The 17,727-nt window shown below is 42.0% G+C and overlaps 1 protein-coding gene across 1 annotated transcript in view; it reads right to left on the bottom strand.

Moving 5' to 3' along the window:
* agbl4 (AGBL carboxypeptidase 4) overlaps positions 1-17,727 on the bottom strand; it is a 407,773-nt gene that overhangs the window by 122,415 nt on the left and 267,631 nt on the right. The gene's annotated exons all lie outside the window — the stretch shown is intronic.

Raw genomic sequence — 17,727 nt, 5'->3', positions numbered from 1 at the left:
AAAACGTGATTGATGTAAAGTCCTCCCCTTACTGTAACTAAAAGGATATGCAGGATATTACCTTGTTTGTGATTGTGACTGTCTGTGATAAATCACACATTTGTCATCACAGAAGTTTAATCTAAAGGAATCTTTATTTTGGTGTTTGTACATATGGAAATCATAGTTTGAAATACAATAAAAGTCAACTTCCTAAACTACTGGGGATATTCAAGAAAAATGGTTCCTAGTGAGCTGACTGTAATATTTCAGCTTTTTTCCTGCTGTTTCTTTCCAGATACTTCCAGTTAAAGACATGGTATTTCCACAAACCAATCATTATTGTAATCAATACATTCACCTATTACTTTCATTCTGCCTCTGTAGGTCCCATTGAGTCCTCAACCCCCTGGAATGGAACCAAGAGAAGAGAAGAAGGCCACAGAGATGATTATCTGGTCTGATCTCTGATTCTATTTGCCTGTGGGCGTACAAGTGTGTCTCAGTCAATGTGTTGCCTGGTGTACCTTTTCTTCACACTAGATGACAAAAGCCATCTGACAGAAAGGAAACTCTTTGTTATAGTAAAATAGTCCGGCTGTTTCACAATGGAATGGATTTCTTCACTTGTACTTTAATAGAGAGTAGCATAGTCGATAAATGGCACTAACAATTTCGTTCTGCTTCGCCTGTCGTAATTGAAAAGTAACTGATGCAGAACTTGGATGCCTTTTCTACTCTGTAATTTCATTTCATTTTTTGATTCAGATCAGACATCAAGGCTCGGGGCATAGGTTGCTGTAATTTCACTTATGAGTTTCCTCTTACTGAGGGTTCTGAGAGTTATTGTCCAGTGGAGATGTTTTCTGATGGAGAATGAGGAGAGGTAACCAGTTGGCTATTTCAATTGTTGTACTAGAGTTTGATCTCCTATTTCAATGTGGTAGCTAGCTACTACCGCTGTAACCCCAGTGGGGATCTCTCTGGGCAGCTAAAATATTTTCTGTAGTGTACATGTGAGTGGGAAACAGTACCAAAATAAAGTGCTAAGTAATACACTGATATACACTGAGTGTACAAAACATGACATAGACTGATCAGAAGAATCCCGGTGAATCCCTTATTGATGCCACCAGTAAAATCCACTTCAATCAGTGAAGGGGAGGAGACAAGTTAAAGAAGGATTTTTAAGCCTTGAGATAATTGAGACATGGATTGTGTATGTGTGCCATTCAAATGGTGAATGGGCAAGACAACATATTTAAGTGCCTTTAAAGGGTGTATGGTTGTAGGTGCCAGGCATACTGGTTTGAGTGTCAAGAACTGCAAAGCGGCTGGGGTTTTCATGCTCAACAGTTTCCTGTGTGTATCAAGAATGGTACACCATCCAGCTAACTTGACACCACTGTGGGAATCGTTGGGGTCAACCTGGACTATCATCCCTGTGGAACGCTTTCGACACCTTGTAGAGTCCATGCGCCAATTAATTGTGGCTGTTCAGAGGGCAAAAGGGGGTGCAACTCAATATTTGGAAGGTGTCCCTAATGTTTTGTGCACTCAGTGTAAATTGCTAACATTCATAGGAAAATGAGTTGTGTATGAGTTAAACGTCAATCGTCCTGGGATAAGACAACGAGAAAAACAACATTTTTTAGAAAGACAAAGGACACTTGTAATAAACTACACCAGTGAGTATCTGGTGGGCAAGATTTAGGCAAGACAACATTTTTTAGAAAGACAAAGGACACTTGTAATAAACTACACCAGTGAGTATCTGGTAGGCAAGATTTCAGCAGCTTCTCGTCTCCAATGTCTCCAATGGAGGATTACTGTTAATCTAATCTACTGTCCAATGGCTAGGTCCTCAAGCCTGTGTCTGGCACAATAAAACAGCTCAATTCCAGGAGCTGTTGTTTTGAAGTGTCTCAGGCTTAAGACTGAACTTCCCCTGTCCTACCTCAAGCAACCTGACCCCCAGCATGTGCCTTAACGGATCTGCACACTAGTTCTAAACACTGCACTCACTGTGGAATGAGAATAGATATATTTAAAACCATTAAAACTACAAACCAAAAGTAGGGCTGCCATATGTAAAAATGACATTACACAAGAAACTGTGTAGACTGACGTTTCCCCACCCTTAAATACATAAAAGCAGCATGTTAAATACACCTTTATAGCACAGTTAGAAGGTAATACAATGAGGACAAAATCTATCCCCTCAGTGGTATTAACAGAGAAGTTGGGCTACATAAAGGTTGAATTTTCCTGAAGCTTTGGGAGCAGTTAACACTGTAAACTTTAGTCAGTGTAGAGTCAGACATCATGTCCTGCCAATTAGCTCCTCGCTGCCTCTCTCATTTATCTTTATTGGTGATACATTACCCTGTATTAAAAAGAGACATGGGATAATAGCAATAATGATGATGATGGAATTAGACTGCTGAGACGGACGTCATCTCGTTGTGCCTGGAATTCAAAAGGGCTTTGCATATGTTCACAGCAGGTCTTTAGTCCCTTCACGCCTGGGGCTTTCAAGTGGACATGGGATTTTGGTAAAATCGCTGTGATGCTAGGGATGCATTAACATTAGAGCACAGCCAATCAAAACAAAGCACCTGTGCCAATATGTGCGATGGACAGACGCTAGCACAGGTGTGCATGATGGCTGGCTGGGTTTAACGCCAGCAGGCTGGCATGCAGAATGCCACAGCCTTTGCCAGGCAAATGAGCATACAGCAGGGACAGCAGGATAATTTGGTGAACTAATCGAAATATGCGCTAAAGGGATACTTCGGGATTTTGGCAATGCATCCCTTCTTCCCCAGGGTCAGATTAACTTGTGGATACCATTTTTATGTCTCTGTGTCCAGTATGAAGAAAGTTAGAGGTAGTTTTGTGAGCCAATGCATAACTAGCATTAGTGCAATGGCTGGGAGTCTATGGGTATCTACTAGCATCTGACTCTACTAGCATCTGGGGAAGTAAAGGGCCTAATTGCCAAAATCCCAAAGTATAAAATCAAATAAAATGTTATTTGTCACATGCTTTGTAAACAACAGGTGTAGACTAACAGTGAAATGCTTACATACGGCCCTTTCAAAACAATGAAGAGAGAAAAAAATCATAGAAAAATAATAACACAAGGAATAAGTATGCAATGAGTAACGATAACTTGGCTATATACACGGGATACCAGTGCCGAGTCGATGTGCAGGGTTACGAGGTAATTGAGGTAGATATGTACATATAGGTAGGGATAAAGTGACTAGGCAACAGGATAATAAACAGTAACAGCAGCGTATGTGATGAGTCAAAAGTGTTAGTGCAAAAAGGGTCAATGCAGATGAATCGTTAACCAATAGCTACCCAAACTAACTATTTAGCAGTCTTATGGCTTGGAAGTAGAAGTTGTTCAGGGTCCTGTTGATTCCAGACATTGTGCATCAGTACCACTTTCTGTGCGGTAGCAGAGAGAAGAGTCTATGACTTGGGTGGCTGGAGTCTTTGATAATTTTTAGGACCTTCTTTTGACACCACCTGGTAGAGAGGGCCTGGATGGCAGGGAGCTCGGCTCCAGTGATTTACTGGGACGTACGCATTACCCTCTGTAGCGCCTTGTGGTCGGATGCCAAGCAGTTGACATACCAAGCAGTGAAGATGCTCTCAATGTTGCAGCTTTAGAACTTTTTGAGGATCTGAGGGCCCATGCCAAATCTTTTCAGCCTCCAGAGGGGGAAGAGGCGTTGTCGTGCTCTCTTCACGACTATATTGATGTGTGTGGACCATGATAGATCCTTAGTGATGTGGACACCGAGGAACTTCAAGCACTTGACCCGTTCCACTACAGCCCCGTCAATGTGAATGGGGACGTGCTCGGCCTTCCATTTCCTGTAGTCAGCGATCAGCTCCTTTGTCTTTCTTGAGCTTGAAGGAGAGGTTGTTTTCCTGGCATCATACTGCCAGGTCTCTGACCTCCTACCTATAGGATGTCTTATAATTGTCGGTAATCAGGCCTACCACCTTCGTGTTTTTAGCAAATGATGGTGTTGGAGTTGTGCAGTCGAGGGTGAACAGGGAGTACAGAAGGGGACTAAGCACACACTCAAGGGAACCTCATGTTGAGGGTCATCATGGCGGATGTGTTGTTGCCTACTCTAACCACCTGGGGTGGCCCTTCAGGAAGTCCAGGATCCAGTTGCAGAGGGAGATGTTTAATCCTAGGGTCAGTTTAGTGATGAGCTTGGAGAGCACAATGTTGTTGAACGCTGAACAGCATCCTCAGGTAGATGTTCCTGTTGTCCAGATGGGAAAGGGCAGTGTGGATTGCAATAGAGATGGAATCATCTGTGGATCTGTTGGGGCGGTATGCAAATTGGAGTGGGTCCAGGGTGTCTGGGAATATGGTGTTGATGTGAGCCATGACCAGCCTTTCAAAGCTTTTAATGGCTACAGATGTGAGTGCTATGGGGCGATAGTCATTTAGACAGGTTACCTTGGCGTTGTTGGGCACACAGACTATGGTGGTCTGCCTAAAACATGTAAGTATTACAGACTGGGTCAGGGAGAGGTTGAAAATGTCAGAAGACACTTGCCAGCTGATCAGCGCAAGCTCGGAGTACGTGTCCTGATAATCCATCTGGCCCTGCGGCCTTGTGAATGTTTACCTGTTTAAAGGTCTTACTCACATCCGACTACGGAGAGCGTGATCACACAGTCATCCAAAACAGCTGGTGCTCTCATGCATGGTTCAGTGTCGCTAGCCTCGAAGCGAGCATAGAAGGTATTTAGCTTGTCTGGTAGGCTAGCATCAGTGGACAGATCGCGGCAGGGTTTCCCTTTGTAATCTGTGACAGTTTGCAAGACCTGCCACACCCGACGAGCGTCAGAGCCGGTGCAGTAGGAATTGATCTTGGTCCTGTATTGACGCTTTACCCGTTTAATGGTTCGTCGGAGGGTGTAGCGGATTAGTTTCCTGCTCCTTGAAAGCGTAGGCTCTAGCCTTTAGCTCAATGCGGATATTGCCTGTAATCCATGGCTTCTGGTTGGTTTATGTACGTACGGTCACTGTGGGCACCACGACGTCGATGCACTTATTAATGAACCCGGTGCCATTGGATGAATCCAAGAACATATTCCAGTCTTTGCTAGTGAAACAGTCCTGTAGTTTAGCATCCGATTCATGGGACCACTTCTGTATTGAGCGCATCACTGGTACTTCCTCTTTGAGTTTTTGCTTGTAAGCAGGAGGATAAAGAAATGGTCAGATTTGCTGAATGGAGGGCGAGGGAGAGCTTTGTATGTGTCTCTGTGTGTGGAGTAAAGGTGATCTAGAGTTTTTTCACCTTTAGTTGCACAGGTGAAATGCTGGTAGAAATGAGGTAAGATTTCCTGCATTAAAGTCACCAGCCACTAGGAGCGCCACCTCTGGTTAAGCATTTACTGCTTTGCTCATGGCCCTATACATCTTGTTGAGTGTGTTTTTACGGCCAGCATCGGTTGGCGGAGGTACAGTTGAAGTTGGAAGTTTACATACACTTAGGTTGGAGTCATTAAAACTTGTTTTTCAACCACACCACACATTTTTTGTTAACAAACTATAGTTTTGGCAAGTCGGTTAGGACATCTACTTTGCGCAGGACACAAGTCATTTTTCCAACAATTGTTTACAGACAGATTATTTCACTTATAATACACTGTATCACAATTCCAGTGGGTCAGAAGTTTACATAAGTTGACTGTGCCTTTAAACAGCTTGGAAAATTCCAGAAAATATGTCATGGCTTTAGAAGCTTCTGATAGGCTAATTGACATTGACATCATTTGAGTCGATTGGAGGTGTACCTGTGGATCTATTTCAAGGCCTACCTTCAAACTCAGTGCCTCTTTGCTTGACATCATGGGAAAATCAAAATAAATCAGCCAAGACCTCAGATTTTTTTTTTTTGACCTCCACAAGTTTGGTTCATCATTGGGAGCATTTTCCAAACGCCTGAAGGTACCACATTCATCTGTACAAACAATAGTAAGCAAGTATAAACACCATGGGACCATGTAGCCGTCATACCGCTCAGGAAGGAGACGCGTTCTGTCTCCTAGAGATGAACGTACTTTGGTGCGAAAAGTGAAAATCAATACCAGAACAACAGCAAAGGCCCTTGTGAAGATGCTGGAGGAAACCGGTACAAAAGTATCTATATCCACAGTAAAACAAGTCCTATATCGACATAACCTGAAAGGCCGCTCAGCAAGGAAGAAGCCACTGCTCCAAAACTGCCATAAAAAAGCCAGACTAAGGTTTGCAATTGCACATGGGGAGAAAGATCGTACTTTTTGGAGAAATGTCCTCTGGTCTGATGAAACAAAAATAGAACTGTTTGGCCATAATGACCATCGTTATGTTTGGAGGAAAAAGGGGGAGGCTTGCAAGCCCGAAGAACACCATCCAAACCGTGAAGCACGGGGTGACAGCATTATGTTGTGGGGGTGCTTTGCTGCAGGAGGGACTGGTGCACTTCACAAAATAGATGGCATCATGAGGCAGGAAAATTATGCGTATATATTGAAGAAAAATCTCAAGACATCAGTCAGGAAGTTAAAGCTTGGTCGCAAATGGGTCTTCCAAATGGCCCATGACCGCAAGTATACTTCCAAAGTATACTTGGCAAAATGGCTTAAGGACAACAAAGTCAAAGTATTGGAGTGGCCATGACAAAGCCCTGCCCTCAATCCTATAGAAAATGTATGGGCAGAACTGAAAAAGCCTGTGCAAGCAAGGAGGCTCAGTTACACCAGCTGTCAGGAGGAATTCACCCAACTTTTTATGGGAAGCTTGTGGAAGGCTACCCGAAACATTTGACCCAAGTTAAACAATTTAAAGGCAATGCTACCAAATACTAATTGAGTGTATGTAAACTTCTGACCCACTGGGAATGTGATGAAAGAAATAAAAGCTGAAATAAATCATTCTCTCTACTATTATTCTGACATTTCACATTCTTAAAATAAAGTGGTGATCCTAACTGTCCTAAAACAGGAAAATTTTTACTAGGATTAAATGTCAGGAATTGTGAAAAACTGAGTTTAAATGTATTTGGCTGAGGTGTATGTAAACTTCCGACTTCAACTGTAAATAGACAGCTATTTGTGTTTATTATGGATCCTGCAAAATAAAGGCAGGTATATACAATTTTAAAAACATTACAATACATGCATTGCAGAATTCACAACACACTAAGTGTGTGCCCTCAGACCTATACTCCACTTCCACATACCTACACTGCAAAATGCATGTGTACGTGTGTGTATGGTGTGTATGTTATCATGTGTGTGTATGCATGTGTCTGTGCCTATGTTTGTGTTGCTTCACAGTCCCCGCTGTTCCATAAGGTGTATTTTCACCTGCTTTTAAGTCTGATTCTACTGCTTGCATCAGTTACTTGTTGTGGAATAGAGCTCCATGTAGTTATTGCTCTATGTAGTACTGTGCGCCTCCCATAGTCTTTTCTGGACTTGGGGACTGTGAAGAGACCTCTGGTGGTGTCACGCCCTGACCTTAGAGATCCTTATTATTCTCTATGTTCGGTTAGGTCAGGGTGTGACTCGGGTGGGAAAGTCTATGTTTTCTATTTCTTTGTTTTTGGCCGAGTGTGGTTCCCAATCATAGGCAGCTGTCTATCGTTGTCTCTGATTGGGGATCATATACTGTATAAGATGTCATTTTCCTTTTGGGTTTTGTGGGATCTTGTTTTCTGTTTAGTATCTGAGCCTGACAGAACTGTGTGCTTTCATTTTTTTGTCTTTGTTATTTTGTGTTGTCAATAAAAATATGATATATGCCTACCACGCTGCGCCTTGGTCTCCTTCTACAAACGAGAGCCGTTACAGGTGGCATGTCCTGTGGGGTATGCATGGGTGTCTGAGCTGTGTGCTAGTATTTTAAACAGACAGCTCGGTACATTCAGCTTGTGAACACCTCTTACAAAAGCAAGTAATGATGAAGTCAATCTCTCTTCCACTTTGATCCATGAGAGATTTACATGCATGTTGTTAATGTTAGCTCTCTGTGTACTTTTAAGGGCCAGCTGTGCTGCCCTGTTCTGAGCCAACTGCAATTTTCCCAAGTCCCTCTTTGTGGCACCTGACCACACTACTGAACAGTAGTATAGGTGCGACAAAACTAGGGCCTGTAGAACATGCCTTGTTGATAGCATTGTTTATTATGGATAAACTTCTCCCCATTTTAGCTACTGTTGTATCAATATGTTTTGACCATGACAGTTTACAATCCAGGGTTACTCCAAGCAGTTTAGTCACCTCAACTTGCTCAATTTCCACATTATTCATTACGAGATGTAGTTGAGATTTAGGGTTTAGTGAATGATTTGTCCCAAATACAATGCTTTTAGTTTTGGAAATATTTAGGGCTAACTTATTCCTTGCTGCCCATTCCGAAACTAACTGCAGCTCTTTGTTAAGTGTTGCAGTCATTTCAGTCGCTGTAATAGCTGACGTGTATACAGTAGTGTTAAGTCATCCACATACATAAACACACTGGCCTTACTCAAAGCCAGTTGCATGTCGTTAGTAAAGATTTAAAAATGCAAGGGGCATAAACAGCTACCCTGGGGAATTCCTGATCCTACCTGGATTATGTTTGAGAGGCTGAATGAACACCCGCTGGGTTCTGTTAGACAAGTAACTCTTTATCCACATTATAGCAGGGGGTGTAAAGCCATAACACATACGTTTTTCCAGCAGCAGACTATGATTGATAATGTCAAAAGCTGCACTGAAGTCTAACAAGACCGTACCACAATAATTTTATCATCAATTTCACTCAGCCAATCATCTGTCAAGTGCGTAAGTGCTGTGCTTGTTGAGTGTCCTTCCCTATATGCATGCTGAAATTATGTTGTCAATTTGTTTACTGTCAAATAGCATTGTATCTGGTCAAACACCATTTTTTCCAGAAGTTTACAAAGGGTTGGTAACAGGCTGATTGGTCAGCTATTTGAGCCAGCAATGGGGGTTCTATTCTTGGGTAGCAGAATGATTTTAGCTTCCCTCCAGGCCTGAGGGCACCCACTTTCTAGTAGGCTTAAATTGAAGATGTGGCAAATAGGAGTGGCAATATCATCCACTATTATCCTCAGTAATTTTCCATCCAGATTGTCAGACCCCGGTGGCTTGTCATTGTTGATAAACAACAATATTTTTTCTACCTCTTCCACACTGACTTTACAGAATTCAAAAGTGCAATTCTTGTCTTTCATAATTTGGTCAGATATACTTGGATGTGTAGTGTTGCTGGCATGTCATCCCTAAGTTTGCTTATCTTGCCAATGAAAAAGTAATTAAAGTAGTTGGCAACATCAGTGGGTTTGGTGATAAATGAGCCATCTGATTGAATGAATGATGGAGCCAAGTTGGCTATTTCCCTCAAAATGTCATTTAAGGTGATAAAGCGTTTTACTCTCATTCTTTATATAATTTATCTTTGTTTCATAGTATAGTTTATTTTTCTTTAGTTTAGTCACATGATTTCTTAATTTGCAGTACGTTTGCCAATCAGTTGGGCTGCCAGACTTATTTTCCATACCTTTTGCCTCATCCCTCTCAACCATACATTTTTAAATTCCTCATCAATCCAAGGGGATTTAACCGCTTTTACAGTCATTTTCTTAATGGATGCGTGCTTATTAGTAACTGGAAATAGCAATTTCATAAATGCACTGTTTACAGTTTGAATTTTTTTCTTGAGTGGGCAGCTTGATGAGAGCCAGTCAATACTTAAATCACCCAGAAAATATACTTCTCTGTTGATATCACATACATTATCAAGCATTTCAGACATATTATCCAGATACTGACTGTTAGCACTTGGTGGTCTATAGCAGCTTCCCACAAGAATGAGCTTCAGGTGAGGCAGATGAACCTGTAGCCATATTACTTCAACAGTATTTAACATTAGATAATCTCTAAATACATGTCATAACCATGTATTGCTACCACTGTATCAACGGTATTATATAAGTGAGTTTCAGAGATAGTCAGAATATGAATGTCATCTGTTACAAGCAAGTTATTGACTCCATGGACCTTGTTTCTCAGGCTGCGTATGTTGATATGGGCTATTTTTAGTACTTTTCTGGGTTGCTTGATTGTTTTTAATGCTTTATTGGGAAGTTATTCCGAAGTAGACTTGACCATGTTATTTACATTGGAGCTGATAGTGCAGGGTGAGCTGCACAAACTAGTCTTCCTTCTAGGGCACACCGCCTAAGTGCTAACAGTATAAATCTGGTTCATAGGCTCATGATTACCGCATACAATAGCTGTAGGATTAACAGAGGTGTTCAGGGCAATTAGGGGACATAAATTAAGTTACTTACATTGTGTCTGCCAATGCTTCTAGTATAATGTACATTTGATGCAGCATTATGATGACTCATTGTCAAAATGGTAGGGATTAACTGAGCTGGTCTTGGGTCATTGATAAGTAATTGTCTTAACGCAGCCTTGAAATGCGCGAACAGAGTCAAGATGATTTGGAAGAAAAATATAGTTGAAAATAAATAGTATGGTCTACAGCTTATCATGACTTCCTTAATATTAGAGATCGTGCACCACTTTGTTGTGAAAACCAGAAAACCAAAGTTCCAAAGGCTGGGCCTAATATAGTGTATAAGAGGTCATACAATAAGTTTTGTAGTGATTCATATGTTGATGATGTAAAGAATATTTGCTGGTCTGGTGTGTGTAATGAGGAGCAACCAGATGCTGCACTTGACACATTTATGAAATTGCTTATTCCAGTTACTAATAAGCAAGCACCCATTAAGGAAATGAATGTAAAGAATGTTAAATCTCCTTGGATTGATGAGGAATTGAAACATTTTATGGTTGAGAGGGATGAGGCTAAATGTATGGCAAATAAGTCTGGCAGCCCAACTGGCAAACGTACTGCAAATTAAGAAATCATGTGACTAAAGTTTTAGAACACCTACTCATTCAAGGATTTTTCTTTATTTGGACTATTTTCTACATTGTAGAATAATAGTGAAGACATCAAAACTACGAAATAACACATATGGAATCATGTAGTTATCTTTAGCTCATTCAGTACAAACATAGTTCACAATTGTATTTCTTGTTTAATATGTAATGTTGGTGCTTTGGTGTGTTTGGACTCTAGGAAGAGTAGCAGCTGCCTTGGCAGGAACTAATGGGGATCCCTAATAAATACAAATACACCACCTCCCCTGAGCTTCCCCGACGCCACCATTCTGTCCTGCCGATGTATAGAAAACCAGCTGTTTACCTTAACCTTGTTCAGACACGACTGAGAAACATAGGATATTACAGTTCTTCAGATCACATTGAAATGACGGTCCAGTTTATTCTCCAGTGATTGCACATTCACCAATAGAACAAAGGGTAGAGGCGATTAATCCACCCTCCAACTTAGTCTTATCAGGTATCCCACATGCCGGCCTCTATAGTCAAGTCTCCTCCTTCTTCGATTGTCAGGGATTTGAGCCTGGTCCGGCATAATCAATAATTATGTCTTTCACCTCTGACTCATTGAAGTAGAAGTCTTCGTCCAAATCGGGGTTAGTGATAACTGTATTGATGTCCAGAAGCTCTTTTCAGTCATAGGAAACGATGGCGGAAACATTATGTACAACAGTTAAGATCAGCGCAAAAAAACACACAAAATAGCACAATTGGTCAGGAGCCTGTAAAACGGCCGCTATTTCCACCAGCGCCATTACCACCAAACAATAACAAAAACAAAAGTATCCCTTGAAGATCACAAGTGTAAGGTAAACACTCACAGGAAATGAGGGTACATGTCACGTGTGCTCCCTCTCCGGGCTCTAGGTCACCAGGCTGCTAGTTATGGAGCACACCTGTCACCATCATTACGTGCATCTGCACATAATGACACTCACCTGGACTCCATCACCTCTTGGATTATCTGCCCTATATATGTCACTCCCTTTGGTTGCTTCCCCAGGTGTCATTGTTTCTGTTTCATGTCCGTGCGTTGTTCGTGTCTCTTGTTTTGTATTATGTTTTCATTTATTTATTAAAATACTCACTCTCTGAACTTGCTTCCAGACTCTCAGCGCACATCGTTACAGTATGGAAGTGAATCCAAGGTGGATTTAAAAAAAACTTGGGTCTATTGATCAAGGGACTATTTACATAACAATTATGTTTTTTACATTTTAAGTATGGTCTTAGTGTTCCTTTATTTTGCTTCTTAATTAGCACTTCATAAATAATTAATTGGCCATGAAAGTAGTCCGTTTCCAATTTAAAAAAGTGATGAAATGAAATGAACAGTGGCCCCCAATAGGCTGAGGGACATTAATTACTAGTGTGGCCCAAAGACAGACTTCAAGACTGACAGCAAGAGCACAAACAAACTTTGTCTAACTCCTTCATTAAATATTTGGAGAGGTATCATAGCTCCCCCTGCCTACAGTGTATTCTCACTGATATGCCAGAGGACATTGATATTTTCTTAAAAGAACAAATGACTGCCGCAGAAATAGTGATCATATTTCAGCGCCAAACTATTCAGTTCATTAGGGCCACTCTTTACCCTGGTTATTTTGTATTGATTGGCAAAGGCAGTGGTGGAAAAAGTACCCAATTGTCATACTTGAGTAAAAGTAAAGATACTTTAATAGAACATGACTCAAGTAAAAGTCACCCAGTAAAATACTACTTGAGTAAAAGTCTAAAAGTATTTGGTTTTAAATATACTTCGGTATAAATCATTTCAAAGTGCTTATATTAAGCAAAGCAGACAGCACAATGTTTTTTTTTTTTTTACGGATAGCCTGGAGCACACTACAACACTCAGACATCATTAACAAATTAAGAATTTGTGTTTAATGAGTCTGCCAGATCAGAGGCAGTAGGGATGCCCAGGGATGTTTTCTTGATAAGTGTGTGAATTGGGACATTTTCCTGTCCTGCTAAGCATTCAAATTGTACTTTTGGGTGTCAGGGAAAATGTATGGAGTAAAAATTACATTTTCTTTAGGAATGTAGTGAAGTAAAAAACTACTTAAGTAGTACTTTAAAGTATTTTTTACTTAAGTACATTACACCACTGGGCGAGGGTCATGGGGATATATTCTGCACTCTCTCAATATGAATTCTCAAGGATGTATGGACATATAGACTATAAAGACACCACAGTTACTTAGCTAAAACTTGTTGGCAATTTGTTGCATATATGATGAATGTTTCAAATATTTTCACTGAGGTAAACATGTCTATATGACAAACAATGGACAGAAAATGTCAAATAAAAGTAAGTTCGGGAAAACAAAATATGATTTTTCACAGTATATTTTTCCATGTGCAAAAACTGTCAGCCTACTAAATACATAGGCCTAGCTGTTAGGGAGGCTTTGGTCCTAGGGAATAGGGTTTAATGCTTATCCCTACAGCCCCTGGAGCTGCCACAAATGGAGGCAGCAAGTGACACATTGAAGGTGTTGGTATGACAGCAGCTTGCCTGTGGGATTGCACCAGAGGCCAATGTCGTTCGTGTGTGATGTTTGACAGATAATAGCAGATAAACCCATGCCCAAACAGAAGTTAGCCCGCTGAGGGACAGGCGGCATATGAGGAAGAACTGTGCCTTTAGCCATTCAGCAGGATCCTGAAGCCAAATATACAAGTCAAGGACACTCAGGGTCATCTCACAAACACCTTCTCAGCATCAGTTTATATGCCTGTAACTGGAGCTTGAAATGGATTTTGAGCTTATGAGATATGATAGCTGAGTGATTGAATTAATGTCCAAAGAGCTAAGTCATGTTTTTGGTTCTTGCTGTTTTATTTTTTGAGAAATACCTCATACAACGCAATTAGTTTGTATGCCGCCTACAATGTAGAGGGGGGACCTAAGTTCTTGGAATTCAAAATGAATACACACAGGCTATTTCAAATGGACACTCACATTTCTTTAACGGCTTGGTCAATTTTCAATCAGAGTAATAACACATTTTTTTGGTGGCGCACTGTTGTTCCCTGCAAAAGCAGAGAAACAAAAAGGTCCATAATGAAACACACCCACCGCAAAGAGACATTACATTTCACAACAGATAATTCTCAGTAAAGAAGGGCCCCTTCAAAATGAGCAAATGGAGCAAGATTCCCTTTTGATAGTGACAAGCATCTCCTTTCACATCCAGATAATGGAGGCAAGTTAATATGACACAGTGAAAACACAGCTCATCTTGGGCTGTTAGAACATGTAAATGTCAGAGGGGAAAGGGAACATGGAGACATGATCTGATAACCAGGTGCTACACGGCGCAGCAGATACAGCCTGACAGCTAGCTGCTCCTTATTGAGCCAACACACGACGCCACTGCTAAGTAAGAGACTGAGAAAAGGCTAATGAAGTGACCCTGCAAACAAGCCTGCCTAGTCGACAGGTAACCATATCAACCATATTAGCCCAGCAGCTGTGAAAGAGAGCCTGAGCAGGTCGCAGAGCAGAGGCTGCTGCTGTTCAATGGGTGCTATGGTTGTTGCACAACTCCACACAACCACACCAGCCCCCACCAACTCAATCCACACAGGACAGACACCACGGAATCAACCTCTATTATACACTCCCTTACTGGAGATACAAAAGGCACCCAGGAACAAAAATCCAATCTATTTTTTCTATAAGGATTTGCTACACAGCAGTGCTCAGCAACAGTGGTGGCTCTGGTGACAAAGAAATAATCACAGCTGTCTTCCCTGTTGGAGCAAAGATGCTGTTAAAATGTTGTTTACGTTTTCCAACATCTTCTTTCTTCAAATAAGACAGAGGGAGTTACCCGGAAAGCAATGTTGTGAATTGTCATTTAGTGTCCTTTGAGTTTTAGCTTTGTTGTTCAAATGCCAAACATGAAAACCGTGGCTGATTATGTGAAGAGTGTGAAATTGTGGTATTTGCAAGGCAGGGAATATTTACTCTAGGCATTAGTAGTCAGAAATATTGAGTGTAGGAAAGAGACATGATTTTAAATAATGGTTTAATGATGCATATTTTCTAAATATCTTTCCCTGCTGTGGACCTCACTCGTCTTTGCCTGCTGAATTATCACACTCATTCTCAATTCATTAGCATGCTCTTGCTTATTTAGCCACGCTTCTGAGAGGGTTTCGAAAAATCTACTGGAAAAGAGTCAATATAAAGCAGCCAGAGAAGAGCGAGCCCCCGCCACGGCTCAGCCACGGCTCAGCCACGGCTCAGCCACGGCTCAGCCACGGCTCAGCCACGGCTCAGCCACGGCTCAGCCACTGCTCAGCCACTGCTCAGCCACTGCTCAGCCACTGCTCAGCCACGGCTCAGCCACGGCTCAGCCACTGCTCAGCCACTGCTCAGCCACGGCTCAGCCACTGCTCAGCCACTGCTCAGCCACTGCTCAGCCACTGCTCAGCCACTGCTCAGCCGTTTCTTTGTTGTGTTGTATTCTTTCCTTCATTAAAACGATAGCAAAGTCCCCTATAATGAATTTCAGGGAGATAAAATATGCAAATTCACAGAGAAAGGATATAATTAGGGCAATAATAGAAAGTGTTGTTTTCACAGCTGCTCATTTATACAAAGCCCTGATAGTGTTTTATAAATAATGCCCCTATCTCAGCAAGGCGCTAAGTCCCTGCATTCCATTAAAGACACATCTCTCCGCTCCAGCTCCAGAGCCCAGGTATTGAGAGCAGGCCTGTGCAGCTGTCCCGCTGCCCTGCTGGCTGAAACCCTAGAGTCCCATCCACACACAGAGCAGAGGCCTGTCCTGGGGAGCCTAGCCAGTAGCCAGCCACTAGGCCTCTCACCAGTGGATATCACACCAGCAGACTCGGACTGAAAGCTATGCAGCCTCTCAGAATTCTGGCATGAGACAATGTGATGCCACTAGGAAAAATAAATGCACAAATGGGCTCTTTCAGTTTCAGCTTTTCACAAGGAATGAATGGCTTTCTGTATAGGCCTACATCTAGTCTACTCCAGACTCTAGTTCTCTAACTTGGAGTGGCATGTGTTAAACAGAGATAAAAAGTTACATACTGTTGCTTATCTGTAAATGAAAACTGAAGGACAATACAACATTGTGCAAAACATACTGTCACATCATGCATAAGAGGTGTGAGGGAACTTGTCAAGATTTCTCCCCACAAACAGCCCACCTATCATCGGACTAATTTGTTTAAGAGGCTCTTGTTCTGAGGCATGTGTGGTAATTGTGAGATTGAGATAAATGAAGAGGAACTGAAAGGTATTGAGTGATCGAGAGAGGAGGAAATATAGATAGAAAGAGCAAGCGTTGGGGGGTGGGGTGGGGGGGACCTCTATAGATGTTGTGATTCTGGATGGCCAGATTGCAAACTGCTATGTGGGGAATCATAAATGGCTCAGTTCAGCTTGTCCTTGACACCATGTCTTATTTTGAGGTGTTTTGACTGATTTCATGTCAATGCTAATAATTATTGCTAAAATTCTCTAGCTAGCTAACCAAAAACTGTAAAGATATATTTGAGAGGATACAAGTTCTCATTGTGCAAATGTATTTATGTTTTCAATAAACATTGGAGACAAAACATACTGTAGCCTACATGTTGTCAACAATCTAAGCCAACCTCATCTGTTTTGCCCCATGGTTGTGTCAATCGTTTTTGTTGCTTAACTGCCAACCTGTGTATAGTAATATCAAGGCCCAGAGAGAGTGGTCCCACAGGCCTAGAGAGACTGAAGACTGAGACTGAAGAGAAACAACCATACCATTAGAGGACATCTGAAGGTTGCCTATTATCTCTCTGCTCCGAGGCCTCGCACATCTATCCAAATCTCATGAATGTGATTGACCTTTTCCCCCCTGTAACGCACAGAGCGTATGAAGGGGAAAAGGGACTTAACACAGCCAAGCTAAGTTAATTTAGTTCAAAACACTATTGTAGGGAATCCAGATATATGAAAAGGTCATTGAGATCAATAGATTGACAATATGTTCTCAAAAAATTGTGACCACCCAAAGCGTATTCTCCCAGCATTTGTGTGAATAAAGGTTTCTGGGTACAGTATGTGTATTTTGGTCAGAGAGTGTAGATACTGCAGGTGTTTAGTTTAGCACCTTTCCTCTCTTCCTGGGCACACCGCGGTGTGTGTGTTAGTGTACCATTGTGGTGAAAACAATGGCCAGGGCTAATCATTATTTAGTTGTGGCAGGTCTGGAAAGGTCAGCAGTCTGAAATGTCAGACTTCAATAGACCCAGATGCACATCGCTCCGCTCAAGTGTCCAATTAAAGACGGAATACCGAGGTTGTGGGGGAAGCGCACTTCAGACAGAGGGGCTAATGAGGGCCCCTGGACGGAGGCTGGGGCGAGAATGGCTGATGCTGATCCATGGAGCATCCTGCAGCCCTCCCCTCTCACATACACCATCACCCACTGAGCTGCATGGGCCCTGTGAACCACTGAGGGTCTCTCCTCCTCTGACCTTCCCTCAGACCCCCACACCCACAGCCATGGCCCCACTTGATCTTATTAGTGTCCTCACACCTCCAGCACCGTCTGCAGCCCCGCTGCCCGACTGCATGTACTGTAAGAGAAAGAGGAGAGCGGAGAGATGTCTTGGAGAGAAGATAGAAAGGAAGGGATTGAAAAGATAGGGAGAGAAGAAGAGATCGAGTCTCCTTTAATCTTGAGGCAGAAAGGGAGA

The sequence above is a fragment of the Oncorhynchus kisutch genome, linkage group LG13, assembly GCF_002021735.2.
Source record: "Oncorhynchus kisutch isolate 150728-3 linkage group LG13, Okis_V2, whole genome shotgun sequence".
In the NCBI taxonomy this organism is placed as follows: domain Eukaryota; kingdom Metazoa; phylum Chordata; class Actinopteri; order Salmoniformes; family Salmonidae; genus Oncorhynchus; species Oncorhynchus kisutch.
This window is presented reverse-complemented; position numbering and strand designations above follow the sequence as displayed.